Below are 14,951 nucleotides of genomic sequence, written 5' to 3'. Positions count from 1 at the left end.
TATGAAACCCGTGGCTTGGGCTTCCCTGGTGGCGCAGTGGTTGAGAGTCCGCCTGCCGATGCAGGGGACACGGGTTCGTGCCCCGGTTCCGGAAGATCCCACATGCCGCGGAGCGGCTGGGCCCGTGAGCCATGACCGCTGAGCCTGCGCGTCTGGAGCCTGCGCTCCGCAACGGGAGAGGCCACAACAGTGAGAGGCCCGCGTACCGAAAAAAAAAAAAAACCCAAAAAACCCGTGGCTATATGGATCACTGTGTTCATGCAGACTGGAGACATATAGGCCGCCATTCTGGGAGGAAAGAGAGGGGAGTCGGGTGGCTCTGATGTCCAAGGAATTGTTTCTCATTGTTTCAGAGGCTCGTGTCCCCATGAACTATGTTACTCGGGCAGTCCATGAAGTAACGCTGACTCCTTCCATTGACTTCCTATCGCTTAGACTGGTTGAATTTGGATTTCTAGCACATGCACTCAAAAAACTCACAACTAAACTTTATTTGGGTTCATTCCCCACTGTACGCCTCCTTGCACCTTCTGTTCTACTCACTCTAAACTACTCAGTGTACCCTTAAAAAAGTATACACGCATTTTCACATGCCTTTGTCGTCTTCCAAACTGCTATTTCAGTTCAGAATTATTTTTCTTCCTGTCAAAATCCTTTGTTTCCTCAAGGCTCAAGTCCAATACCACCTACTGACCTAAACCTTCCCAATCACACACCTCATAGCATAGCCACGTTGTGCTGTGTATTTCTCTATTGTTCTGCTCATGCAGCTCTGTATTGTGGTAATTTTACCAGCTATGGTAAAGGCCCACACTATCTCTGATGCTTTAAGCCTTAGTACCTCAGCCACAGCACTTAGTTGGGCTCAGTAAATGTTTGTAGAATGAGTGATTCAGGTGAGAGGGTACCTTAAAAGAATTTGTAATTTATGTCTCTCTGAAGCTGCAGGGTGAATGTTTTTCTTGCGATATTTATTCCTGTAATTGATAATGTCTCCATTCTTTGTATTAATGCCCTATTTTTCTGATTTGTCTTCACTCTTATCCTGGGTTGGCCAGACTTTTTTCTTCATAAAAATATTTCATCTCAGAGCCAGATACTCCATTTACTAAAGTAACACCTTAGCTGGATGAAGTGATTTTTCCCCATCTCTTGTTGTCTTGTTATTATCAGACCTTCCATTTACACTATTAAAGGTGTTTTAAAAATATATATATAATCAACCTGGACATTATATTTAGTTCAGCATATATATATATATATATATAAAGTCAATACATGGATCCTTTTGTATTTGCTTTAAGTTCTATTCCTTCTTACTTTGTATTTTATGCCATGAAAGCTTAGGGTAGGAGGTTGAATAAAGAGGATAGACCCATGCGTGATCCATATATTAGCCCATATATAGAGCAGTTTATAATCAATAAACATGCAATAATCTCATTATGATAAAGTTTCACTGAAAGTCAATCATAAATCTTGGGTCAAGGGAACCAAAAATATAATTCAGACAGACTTGTTGGGATTTGGAGAGTAGAACACACTTAGGTATTAGACAGACCTAAGTTCAAATCTCAGTTCCCTCACTTACTAGCTGTGTTCATCTTCATAAATAACCATGCATCTTCATAAGTAAACTTGATCCTGAGGCAAGGTCTTAAGTACCCGAGGTAGATTAAGTACCATAGATAAATTCCACTACATAAAAAGTTAAATTTAAATATCAAAAACCCCATTAATGAATAAGTAAGGGAAATTTAGAGTTTGTATATGGTAACATATTTAGATATCTATTTTGTTTTCAATTGCATTAATATATGGAAAAGACTTTTTTACAAGTTAAATTACAAGTTAATCAGAAAAAGACGAAGTCCTAGACAGAAAAATGGGCAAGTAACGTGAACAATTTACAAAAATAAACATACAAATTGTCAACGAATCTTTGAAAAGATTTTAAATGCACTAAAAATAGATGTATGTGAGTTAAAAACTATGAAAATATTTGACAATATTTTGTCAATATTGACAAAATATTTGACAATAATTCATTATAAAAGTTAATCATATATTAGCTTGCCAGAAGTGAGAAAGCAATAATAACATCATATGGGGAGAGTCTAGGAGTTCTTACACACTGATGGAGGATACTCACAACTTTTATGGGAGCTCATTGGGCCCTAAAAGCCTTAAACATGTGTATACTTTATACTTCTAATCTGGAAAGTTCACTTCTATGGGTTAGTGCTAAAGAAATGATTAGACAAGTGCACAATGATGCAGTGCTTTGGTTTGTTTTGTTTTTTTTAACGGCAGAAAATTAGGAACAGTCTAAATGACCAACCACAAGGGAGAGATGAAGTTTAGAGAGATCATTTAGCGCTCTGTATATTGGAATACTGTTCAAACATTTTACAAAGTGCTGAGAAGGATATTTCTCACCATGAGAATGTATTGAAGATACAAAAAATGTTTAGTAAAAAAGAAGCTACACAATGTGGAATTAAAGTAGACAGCATGGATAGAATGATGGTAGGACATTGGCCAATGGTTTTTCTCTGGGTGATGAGATAGTGCGTGATTTATAATGAAAGCAAAATCTCGGTCTTTTTCGGTGTTTTCTAACTTGTCTGCCTTAGGCATTAATTCAGACAGCTCTTACGATCCACCTTCAGTTCTCTTTTACTCAAACCATGGCTGTGGCGGTCACCTTGCTTCAGGTGGAATCCTACACAGCCTCTCTCCCACAGTTTCTCCATTCTTCTCTGACAGCGGGTGACACAGAGAGCCAACACCCCATGAGGTAGCCCTAAGCAAATGGGGGTGGAGCTGTCAGCCAGGAGCTCTAATGCTCCTTCCTTTAGGTGGAAAATGCTGAGACACATTTTTAGGGCCACTCAGCAGGTCCCAGCAACTGACCCCTGGCTGCCCACAACAGTGACCAGATCATGGTCACACTCGGGACACTAGTGCAGTAACAGAGTTTTGCGACCACCATTTCTCCTACTGTTTCCCTCTTCCCAGGCCCTCTCTCCTCCTCCCAAATAAATACTCTGGGTGCAAATCAACCTTTCCTCAGGCTTTGACTGTAGGACACCTAGGCTAAGGCATGCATGTATTTATTTCATCATAATAAAATACAATACTACTAAAAGCATTTGCTATAATTTTAAAACAATGAAAGCCTCAGAGTTCTAAAACACATGGATAACAATGCCACCAGCATCAGAGAATTTTTTTTTCTTTATACTGGGACTTCTGGGCTCCTAAAGCCACAGGGGAACTCTCTTGTCTATTAGGCAAGCTCAACACTACACAATGATTTTCCCCTTAATGATTTTCAAACTATTCCTTAGATTTTGCAGGAAATCGATCCGCACTGCTGGTAGAAATGTTTCAGGGATTGTTGAGTAAATGACACCTGTTTCCGCCTCCAGGGGAGGGGTCCCACTGTCTGGAAGATTACAAAGAGCTTAACAGTGCCTACCACCAGGGACGGCAGCCCCAAGGTGTCAATCCACTGCATAGTTTGCTGGTGGGGAGGTCGCCAAGAAAGACATGACTCACACAGGCAGTGGGTGGAACAATGCTTTACTCACATGGTAAACAGATAGAGCTTCTACGGAGAGAGAGCATCAGTCCCCGTGGCCAGCAGGGCTCAGCCCACAGCCCGTGCAGGGAAATGGTCTGCACACACCCTTCTGTGCTACAGGCAAAGAACTCCATTCTCACCCCGCCAGGAACAGATATAGCAGTGGGGTTGGCCAGGTGTCATGATGCACACCCTCAAACAGAACAAGGAAGTACACAGCAAGTCCAGGACAGGGGAGAATATTCCCAAACAAAGACAACTGCCCAGCACAGGTTGTGAGGGCTCTTTACATCTCTGTAAGGAAACGTGCTGGACCCAAGGCACCATTCTCTTGTGACCATAAAGGGCTTGGAAAGACTGCGTGCCTGTGCCTGTCCTTCCCAATAAGGACTCTGTGGTTTAGGACATGACATTAATAGGAAGCAATCCCACAGTAGCCATGCAACAAAACCAGCCTCTAGGCTGTACAGTGAAACTTAGAAAAGTTTCTAAGTGAAACTTTGTGTACAAGTCAGTGGAGGTTTTAAAATTTTTTTCAAAAGCACCTCCCTTTATGGACTTAGAAAGTTCTATTCTTTTTCTAATTACCTCTCCCTTTCTGGCAAGCCTTGATAAACTAATTCAGTGGTGCTCAGAAGAGCCACAAAAATTACCATTAACATTGATTGATGGCAGCCATTTCCCACGTCCCAGGGAAAATTAAACTTAGAGATACCATCTTTTCCATTTTAAGTATTTCCTCCGCGACTTTGGCCTGACCCTTTGGCACCCGATCTCATTGGTCCCTACTAGAGTATAGTCTACTGTGATGTCTGATGTAGTGCAGACACATATTTATTTTGTAATATAAAGTTGATTACTTCATGGTGCTCTTCAAAAATTCCTTTCCTTTGGGTGGCTATGCCACGTGAAATTGTTTCAAACATGATCCTAGTGGAGCCTACTTTGCTGTCGTTCGTTCACTTAGCTTTCCAGATATCTGTGTGTTTTTCAGTAACCACCCCAACGCTCAGTGGGAATCAAAGCGGTGGAGAAATTAGAATCCGGCAGATTTCTCTGCAAGTCTTCTGACTTCAAATCCTCTTTTGCTTCCTCCAATTGCTCTAGCAGGAGCTCTAGAGAAAGATCTCGAAAGGAACTGGCATTCTTCGAAAGCAACTCCATCACTTTCCACGGTCAAACCTCTGCCCCTTGTTGGGATGGCCTTACTCGTAACCAGGTAATCATTAGAAGCGATAATGTAATAATACTGTGCAAACTGAAGGGTGGGTTCTGCAGCAACACCTTACTCTGTAAGAGAAGAACAGATTTTCTGGGGAGTAAGAAGCTTCATGTCTTAAGAAGCCACATCAGGTCCTGCAGGAAGGATAAACCACAGGACCTGAGGAACCCAGAGGAGTCTGCAAGGCAGGAATTGTCCAACTGAATGAGCTGTGTGGAATAGGTATTCCCTAAGAGAGTAGGAACACCGTAGCTGTATTTACGGAATTGTGCAAACAAACAAGGAGGCAAGTGGGCTCTTGTCAGAAAACACTGTAAGTGCTTTGGTGATTCGAATTCTAGAAGCGTCCTGCAAACTTTTCATTATAGCCAGAGCCCTTTCTTCCAGTCATATCCCAGAGGAAGATCCAACCAGAGCTGTTCTCCTTGAAGTGAGAGGGTGAAGACCTGAAGCCCCTAGGATGCTTTATTTCATGTGTCAACTTGACTTGTGTGTCAAACCTGACCACAGAGCGCCCAGATATTTGGTTAAACGTTATTTCTGGGTGTGTCTGCGAAGGTGTTTCTGGATGAGCTTAACAGTTGAATCAGTAGACTGAGTAAATAAAATTGATCTCTCCAATGTGGGTATGCCTTATCTCTTGAAGCCCTGAATAGAACAAAAAAGGTGGAGTAGGAGAGAATTCTCTCTCTTTCTGCCTGACTGTCTTCAAGCTGAGACATGGGTCTTCTCCCGCCTTCAAATGCAAACTGGAACTTAGACCATCAGATCCCTTGGTTCTCAGATGTTCAGACACAGACCGGAACTATACTATTGGCTCTCCTGGGTCTCCAGCTTGCTGACTGCAGATCTTGGGACTGCTCAGCCCCCATTACCATGCGAGCTAATTCCTTACAATAAATCACTTATCATATAGGTTCTCTTTCCCTAGAGAACCCAGACTAAAATATCCTCCTAATCTCCCTCTCAGTTTCCTCCCTCACTCGTCCTCTCCAGGAGCTGGTTATAGGTGTATTTAGGCAGATTTCTGGATGGAGGTTCTAGCCAAAGAAATGTAATAAATTCCTAGAATATATACCAGTCCTTCACGTCAGAGCAGCCTCTGGCATGAGGATTACACTACGATTTACTGAACTTGGCTCATTTATCTTCCTGGATTGCTTTTGACTGCCTGTCAGCCCTGGAAATTATTTACCTCCCCAGAGTTTAGACTAATCCCTAGTTTTCTTCCTTTCATTGCCACACTGCTTATCCACCTGTCACTTGGCAACTATATTTCTTTTAGCTCCAGGGAGTCTACTTGCTTTGAACCTACTGGGCAGATTATAGGGTCTGAGTATCTTAATTTCTGGGAATTCCACAGCCTCCTTTCAGCCATTGGAGAAATCTGATCATAGCTTTTCAGTTTGGTCTGTCTTTCATGTTTCTTTAAATCTGAGTCTATCACTCTATAAACATAAGGAGAGAAGTTATGAGTTCACAGCATAATGTTCCCACTATTGCTCTCCAAGGGGGAACACAGGTTGTCACTGTAAAGTCCAGAAATCAAGGGTGTAGAAGGATAATTTCTACTTTTTGGTAATGTTGGGGAAGAGGAGGTGAGGGTTGGATCCTGTTGTCAAACCAGAACCCTGTTCATCAATCTTGATTCCTCCTTACCTTTCGCAGCACCCACATGAAGCCATCATAAGGTGCTGTCAGTTCTAGCAACTCAATGTCTCTCCCACCCCCCTACTTTTCTCTATTTCCAGTGGTACTGTAGGGAAGTCACACCTCACTTAAGGGATTAAGTTCTAAACATTTGAGGCTACATGTAAGTCATGTAGAGTTACGGTTACTCTGGAGAATTCTTCAGGAAGGTGCCCCTGTGGAGACAGACATACTACTTCTCAGCAAATTCAACACAGTTCATGTTGTCTCCAGTGTTGGAGCAAATTGCTGTTTCTTCAGTTGAGCATTAGATGAAAACATTGATTTGTATCTAGGGGTCATGTTTGGTGAAAACACCAGAATGACATTTAACATGATGAGATGTCTGGGCTTTCTCTGGGGTACATAACCTTTCTATGGAATGGTAGAGTGGAACTATGACTATTTCTCTATTTAAAGTGCTATTGCTCTGTGTCTTTTGCTTTCTCCAATTCCCTCCTCTCACTTTGTCGCTTAAAGCATATAATTGAACTCCAATAAACACAGGATAGGACTCCACTGTGTTTATTTTAAGGTACCAACATCTCTTGCTGAATTACAATGAAAGTCTTCTAAATAGACTCTTATCCTCCTCCAATACTAAGTTTCCTCAAAACATTCACCACCTTGTAACCAGAATGATAGCTCAAAAGCATAGATTTGACCATGACTCACTCTTATTTCCCCGCATAAAATCTTTCAACTGCTTCCCAATGTCTTCAGGATGAACTTGAAGTCTCCAGCACGACATAGGAGCCCATCACAATCTTCTCCCTGTTCTTTGCATGTCTCTTCTCTCACCACCCTTATACCTATTCTACTGCCACTTCCAATGAAATTGAACTACATGCACTCTGTTCAAGGGTAATACTTCCTTTTGCCTCTGGGCCTTTGCACGTGCCTTCTGTCTCACCTTTGCCTAACTGACTTCTCATCCTGGAGATCTCAATTTAAACAACATCTCCCCTGGAACCTTTTTCACATATCTGTAGCACTGCCATTTCTCCCGCTGGCTAAGCCTTTACATTTCTAACCCATGGCAGGCCACTCAGGGACCACGGTGAAAGCAACCACTTCATACTTTTAACACTCTAAGGAAAGCGAAAGGCTTAGAAAAAATTTTGTTCCACGGGGCTGTGCTGTTGATTTGTTTTCCTGTAATGCCAGCTCATTTACCACTCAACAACAACAATTATTATTATTATAATTACATCAACATCAATAAAAACAGTGATGTTTACAGTGTATATGTCAGGCCTTATTTTAAGATACCTACATTTCTATATAATAAATAGATTCATATTTATACATATACAAGTGTATATACATTTTATATATTAACTCTCTATATATTTACTCTTAAATATGCACAGAATTGCTATTACGTTCTCATCTAACAAATGGGGAACCTGGGTCACAGTTGATGAATTAACTTGCGTGGTGGAGACAGAGAACACACATATTGCCTTTCAGTAAATCCAATAAGCCAGTCTCTCTTCCAGTGTTGGAACAAATTGGAAAAACCAGGATGCAAGCCTGGGATGTCTGGTTCAAGAATGTGCTCAAGCAGTGTGCACTCGGTGTATCTCATTCTCTTGGACTAACTTCCAGTACAGATTTCAGTTTGCCATTCTTTCCAGTTGACAGTTACCTCCCTAACGCTGCTCAATGGAAGTCCATGCTGCCTTAAACAGAGAAAATATTTTTAAAAAAAAGCCTTAACTTTAAAAGACTTATTATATAAGCATGAATAAATTGCTCCACATGCCCTCCCCTACCATTGCTGTTTACCGTAACCAGGGACCCTTTTAACCCTAAGAGTCTTTCTTTTAAAAAATTGTTGAATTCCACCCATGAACTATGCTGAACATTTCCCTGGACTCCCCTGGTCCAGGCACTGTGTTATTTGTATTCATTAAAACTGATTACGGTTTTCTTCATATTTATCACCAGTTTGACTTCCATAGCTGAGGCTTACTCTGCTATCAGCAGTATTCCTTGTCTCCTTTGGAAGTTTTCAAAGTGAAAATCCAAGAACACAAATGAATTCTGGCAGCCAGAAGTCCTTAATTTAGTGTGTGGGTTCCAGTGAGATGAGAGGAACTGTATTTTAGGATAAAACAATTAGATAACCCTGAATTAAACTTGTGGTGTACTCATCACATTCTTTTCTTGGATTCATGTGCAATGTAAATGTACTTGACGTGATCCAATTATATCTTAAGTTCCTGATTGCCAAAGCTAATTGAATAATAAAAGTGTAATGTACCAGTCATATTTACAAAAGTTGGATAGAGCCATTGACCCTGGAAAGGGCATCTTACCTCTAATTGTGCATTATGGGCCATGTGGCCCCTACAAATCATAAAGAATAATCATTAAAATGCTAAAACTCAATTATGAGTTCAACAAAAGGTAGGGACTCTCCATTACATTTTATTAATATTGAAGGAGGATGAAGAGCATGAATGGGCACAGGCTATAGCTTCTTTTTTTTCTGGTCTGTTGTGTGGTTCCACCCTCAGGACACTTACTGTGATCACAAATGCCTATAATCCCTTGCACATCTGAACAATTTCATCAAAGAGAAAGGTGTCCTGCATCCCTCTCAGGATTTTTCTGTTGCAGTAAGTAGAAGATTTCAGCTTAAGAAGAATATGATATGTATATTCAGGGCCCTTTCAATTTCGCACCTCTGCAAACTACCTACATTGGTTGGAAACAATGAGTGTCGCCTGAAGCTTGAGATGTGCCACCCATTTGCAGGGACACATGGCTGCTACTTATAAGGATGTCTTGCGGGCTATTTCTCTTCAGCACTCTGCCACCCAACATGCCTCAAGGAAAAGAGAAATCTGGCAGCAAACTGTCACCTTCTGGAGTCTATCTAATGGTATGCTTGGGTTTGTGTATAAAGTAAGACACAGACACTGCATTGGTTTTCTCAGAAGTGTGCTCTGCCTTTGCCTTATACTTCATTAAAGGGAACTTTCCTTTTCTCCCTATTATTCTTCCTCCGACAGTAGATTCAAAGAGAATAAAGCTCTATAATTTGGAGCAATATATCCTTCCCATCTTTCAGACTTGGCTGAAATCTTACCTTTCTATCCCTTAAGCACCTGGCTATTATAAACTACCATTGATCTGCTATTGTCCCTCCTCTGTTAGAACCTTATTCACTTTTCATGTGTTTGTATCTTATCTTTCCAACTAGACCATGAGCTCCTTGAAAGCAAAGACTGTCTTACACTGTTCTGCATCCCCACAGTCCCTAAGCTCAGCACCTAACACAGGCAACTGGTTATGACCTTTGATGAATTAATTTATCAGGAATTAATTTATCGGGAAGAGTCACTGGCTGAACACAAAAGTAAGCTCCAAATTGGAGCCACCAAGTCTTAGATTAGGGCTTCCCACTCTTGACCATGCACATCACTCACCTGGGGCATCTTGTTAGAAGGTAACTTCTGATTTGTAGGACTGTGATCGTGCCTGGGATTCTGCATTTAGCAAGGAATGCCAATGCTGTTGTTCTGGGGATCTCACTTTCAGTAGCAAGATCTCAGACATGAAAGTTAGACATGAATAAATCATTTAGAAACCACTTCTTTGTTTTTTATGCTTTTGCAGATCCACACATAGATCACATATCTGGTTGATGTGAAACTATCCCACTTAGAGACTTAGAGACGTTTTTTGAACAACCAATACAAGGTCTTCTATACAATAATAATAGCTAGTATGGCAGGGTAATTCACTGAGGTATAATTTGCATTTGTTCCCCTTTATTTCTCATTCATTTGTTCTGAGGAGACAGTCAAGCTCATTCAAATTCTTTGCTTCAGAGACTTAGAGAAGAAGGGGGTGGGAGAGCCAGAGCTGCTGAAGGCAACCCATCTTCCTGTCTCTTTTGAAATCTGAGTGATTGAAATGATGTACTAGGTATTCTTTGAGGAGGGGAAAGGGAGGACACAAGAAAAACAGGAAAAAACTTGTCCCCAGGTCTGGGAAGGAGAGGGAAATCAGTATATCTCATAAATTTAAGAACTACCTGGGAAGTGTGACAAGACAGCTACGAGGGGCACTAAAGATGGCAAGGCACCAGGTACAGAACTCCTCCTCTGCGAAGAGCCTGTGCTGTGGATGGCATGGAAGCCACAGGTTCCTGGGAATATCTGGGCTCTGAAAATGGGCATCTCAATAACAGCCAGAGTGGATTAATGATTGGAAGGGTCTCCAATGCTTTGAAACTGCATAACTATGCTCACCATCACAAAAACACTGAATTCATTAATTGGTTAAAAATGTAAAAAAAAAAAAGGGAAGAGAAACCACAATCATGTTTGGGAATGCATTTCTTGTCAACCTAGCAGATGGAGTTTGGAACTGGATTTAATTTGATCTTAAAGAAATAAATCAGGGAGATATTTCTCCTTTAACCAAGTGTATAAAGCAAGGTTCATCCTTAATGAGACATCTATTGTGTGACAATTTAAAGATCAGATCAGATCATGTCACCTCACCGTCCCCCACACACACATACACACTTTCCCCAGCTCTCAACCCTCCAATGGCTTCCTATTCCATTTAGAATAAAATCCAAATTCCTTTCCATGAACTACAACGTTCTGTGTTCTACATTTGCACCATCCAGGATGGTAGCCGTGGCCATATTTGGCAACCGAGCACTTGAAATTTGGCTGGTCTGAATCGAGATGTGCTGTAAGTGGAAAAGGCCCACCGGCTTTCAAAGAGAAAGAAAAGAAGGAGAAAAGAAAGGAAGGAAGGGAGGGAGGGAGGAGAATATACCTTTCTGGATAACACTTCTTACAGTGATTTTGTGCTGGAATGACGTGCTGGATACATGGGTTAATTTCACCCATTTCTTTTTACTTTTGAAAAAGGTAGCTGCTAGAAAAGTTAACATTGCCTACATAGCTTTCATTTTACTTCTGTTGGACGGCACTCTTCCCTAAAACCTGCCCTCACTGACCTCACCTCCTCCCTCTCCCTCCTCAGTGTCCCAGCAGGCATCTGCCTGAAGAGACAGGGCACAGGAGTGGTTGACTGGGTCCAGAAACTGTTCCCCTCAGATTCCTGCTTGGCTTTCTCATTTTATTCAGCTAAAGCTCTGCTCAAAAGTCACGTCTTCAGGGAGACATTTCTTCACCACCCTGACTAAGCCAACTCACATTCTTCTTAATGTCCTGGACCTGCTTTGCTTTTTGCCCACAGCATTATATTACCATTTGTTCCATGCCTGTCTCTCCCTGCTAGGATGCAAGTGTCTTGTCAGTTTCCTTCACGGACACACCCGAAGTTACCGGGAAAGTGCCTGGTGCGTAGTGGGCATATGATAGATATTTCTTCAGTGATCACATTACATAGTTATTCAAAGTGAGCTCTTGCTATAGACTAGTCATTTTGCCCAGAGCTTTGCGTACATTTTTCTTATTTAATTCTCACAGTCTGACCATAAGTAAGTACTATTACAATCCTAATTTTGCACATCAGAAAAACAAGCCTTAACAAAAGTAATAAAAATAGCTTAGCAAAGGCAATAAAAACAGCTTAGTGTGTCTCAAACACTTTACATAGACTTGTTTCCTTAGTCCTGAGGGTGGACACTATTATTGTCTATTTTTACAGGAGAGGAAACCGAGGCACAGCTGATTAAGTAACTTTCCTGAGGTCATGGCAATCAGCATGTGGCAGGACTGAGAGATAAAGCCAGCAGGTCTCCCCACACAGAATCCAAGCTCTCCGGCTCCACGCCAAGTTCACACATTAGTGAGTGCAAAGCAGGTCTGACTAGTCTCCTGTTCTCAACCCTGGATAACGCCATTCCCTTGACATTTACTCTCTGTCAAAGATGATCACCCCCTGGCACTTCTACCAATACTTACCTCCTCCTAAACTCTCTTTCCACTATCCAGATTCACTGTCTAAAATACTGAAGACCTGGGCTTCCCTGGTGGCGCAGTGGTTGAGAATCTGCCTGCCAATGCAGGGGACACGGGTTCGAGCCCTGGTCCGGGAAGATCCCACATGCCGCGGAGCAACTGGGCCCGTGAGCCACAACTGAGCCTGCGCGTCTGGAGCCTGTGCTCCGCAACAAGAGAAGCCACGATAATGAGAGGCCCGCACACCGCGATGAAGAGTGGCCCCCGCTCGCCGCAACTAGAGAAAGCCTTCGTGTAGAAACAAAGACCCAACACAGCCATAAATAAATAAATAAAGCAAACTGTCAACAAGCAAAAATAAAATAAACAGTAAAATACTGAAGACCTGGTTAGCCTTCTCGAAACATGCCTGCTTCCCTGCACTTTCTCTTCTTTATAAGAGTACCACCAACTTGCTTAATTTCCCAGCCCTAAAACCTCAAAGGCATTTGTGTCTTGTCTCTCTCACTCGTTGCTCCGCCCCAGACAATTCTCCCTTCCCAGTGTTTTGCTTCTCCGCCTTTCTTTCAACTCCTACTGCCACCCACCCAGTTCAGGACTTTGTCAATGCAGACCTGGCCCTTGGGAAAAAAATGTGTTAATTTTTCTGCTTGTTGTCACTCTCTCCTCTTTAAGCTCATTCTGATGAATGATGGAAACTTTTAGAGTTAAAACATTTCAATCCATTACTGTCTTTTTAAAAAGTTTTGAATCTGTTCCTATTGCCTAAAGGATAAATTCCTTTGAAGTTCATCCATTCAATGTCATTCAATGTCATCCCCAGTTAGGGCTAACCTGTTTTTCAAGCATTATCTCCCACCACCACCTTATCTGACCTTCTTCTGCAATCTGGCTGCTTTATTCACTGTCAGAAAAACATCCTTTGTATGTTCTCACCTTTGCACTCTTACTCTTGGCATCCCCTAATCGATGTACCTTTCACATTCTTTAATACATTCTAACTCGTATCAAAAATCTTCTGTAAAGCTTTCTCTGGGCATCTCAGTTTGAAATGTCATCCCTCCCCTAAGCTCCTATACCAGGTAATGTTTGTGTAATTTACTCATGAAATTTCTCCTTAGATTAAACTGAGATTCTTTATATTGACGTTTTAATTCTTGTTCCCTTGCCAAGTATCTCATGCCACATACTTAGTAAGGGCTCTGATAAAAATAATTTTGGAATTATGTTCATAGGGAGAATTAAATATCAGAAGAATTTCAGATGAAAGACCATGTTTAAGTTTGAGAAACTGGCATTTTCTAAACATCATATAGGCTTCTGTTTTATGTGATGGCTTTTCCATGAAATGTTCCCCTTCTCCTTCTGCAACAAGACTGGAATCAGAGAGAGCTTATTAATAAATTGTTTTTTTTCCCCTCTACTCTAATGAAAGTGAAAAAAGTTGGTGGATTTCCTATGGAATATTCTTCCATTGTTTTCCCTGACACTCTACGCAAATGAAAGGACTGAAAAGCTAAATATTACATTTTGTTTACCTGTAGAAACAGAATTTAGAAAGAAAAAACCTGAAGACTAGACACAAAGCCAATGGCCAATCCCAAATTTGAACCCAGATTTTCTGAATCCCAGAGCATCCTGTATTCTACCTCACCCCTTCTCATCTGGAGGAAAGAAATACTACTCTATCTAACTGATGATTGACGGATCATCTAAATTCATCTTATAGACATATTCCTTTTTGGACTTTTGATTGTAATCCTGCAACATTAATCTTTTGCAGTCAGTTTGCAGTTTACAGCCTACAACAAATTTCCACATGCATTGTTGAGTGTTTTGCTCACAGCTACCCTGGGATGTTGGTGTCAGCAAGTCTAAAAGCGGAAGTGAGATGGGCTGCAAGAACATGTACGCATCAGATGTGGCTGTCTAAGAATTCCCTGTCCAACAAATGTATCTCTTCTTGATCCCTTGATCAACAAACGCATCCAGTGCCTATTTTGTGGGGATACATGATACTTGCCCACAAGGGTCTGAGACAAAATAGGCATGCCGTGTGACAGGGTATGTATATGAAATGTCAAATTGTGGTTCTGTAGGTTAGCAGAAAAGAGAGCTAAGTCCTGGGACTCACTGTAAGCTTCTTCGTAGAGGGGAGACTTAGGCAGTCCCTTCAAGCCCCAGCAGGATTTCCAAAACAGTGATGTCCAAATGGAATGTGTCCATTCGTTCTTTTTTTCATGTAAAATCTGTACTTTATAAAGCATTCTTATATTCTTTAGCCCATTTAATCCTTTTGAGATCCTGGCCCATTAAATGAACAGTTCTCTTGGGGTTAAGAGAGCCATTGTAATCTCTATTACCCATTCTAGACAAAATTCTTTCGAATGCTGGCTTCCTCTATTAAGGTGAAAATTAAATTCTCAAAAAGTAGGGCACAGGTTGGGGGAGAAGAAGGGACTGGCCTTGCTCAGCGTAGCCCAGAGTCCCTTGGCTCAACTTTGTGATTCTAATGAGGCAGCCAACTTCTACAGGCAGTAGGTTTAAG

The 14,951-nt window shown here is 41.4% G+C and overlaps 1 long non-coding RNA gene across 5 annotated transcripts in view; it reads left to right on the top strand.

The window, feature by feature from the left end:
* The window catches only part of LOC137225756 (uncharacterized), a 123,256-nt gene extending 109,055 nt beyond the window's left edge, over positions 1-14,201 (top strand). For 4 of the 5 annotated variants that reach the window (XR_010944013.1, XR_010944015.1, XR_010944014.1 and 1 more), the window contains 2 exons: positions 4,700-4,808; positions 12,437-14,201. This is a non-coding gene — a long non-coding RNA (uncharacterized lncRNA). Of the gene's footprint in view, positions 1-4,696; positions 4,809-12,436 lie in introns of all 5 variants that reach the window. The other variant, XR_010944012.1, reaches the window with a different exon arrangement.
* The last annotated feature ends 750 nt before the right edge of the window (positions 14,202-14,951 follow it).

This window comes from Pseudorca crassidens, chromosome 6, assembly GCF_039906515.1.
Source record: "Pseudorca crassidens isolate mPseCra1 chromosome 6, mPseCra1.hap1, whole genome shotgun sequence".
NCBI classification, from domain to species: domain Eukaryota; kingdom Metazoa; phylum Chordata; class Mammalia; order Artiodactyla; family Delphinidae; genus Pseudorca; species Pseudorca crassidens.
This window is presented reverse-complemented; position numbering and strand designations above follow the sequence as displayed.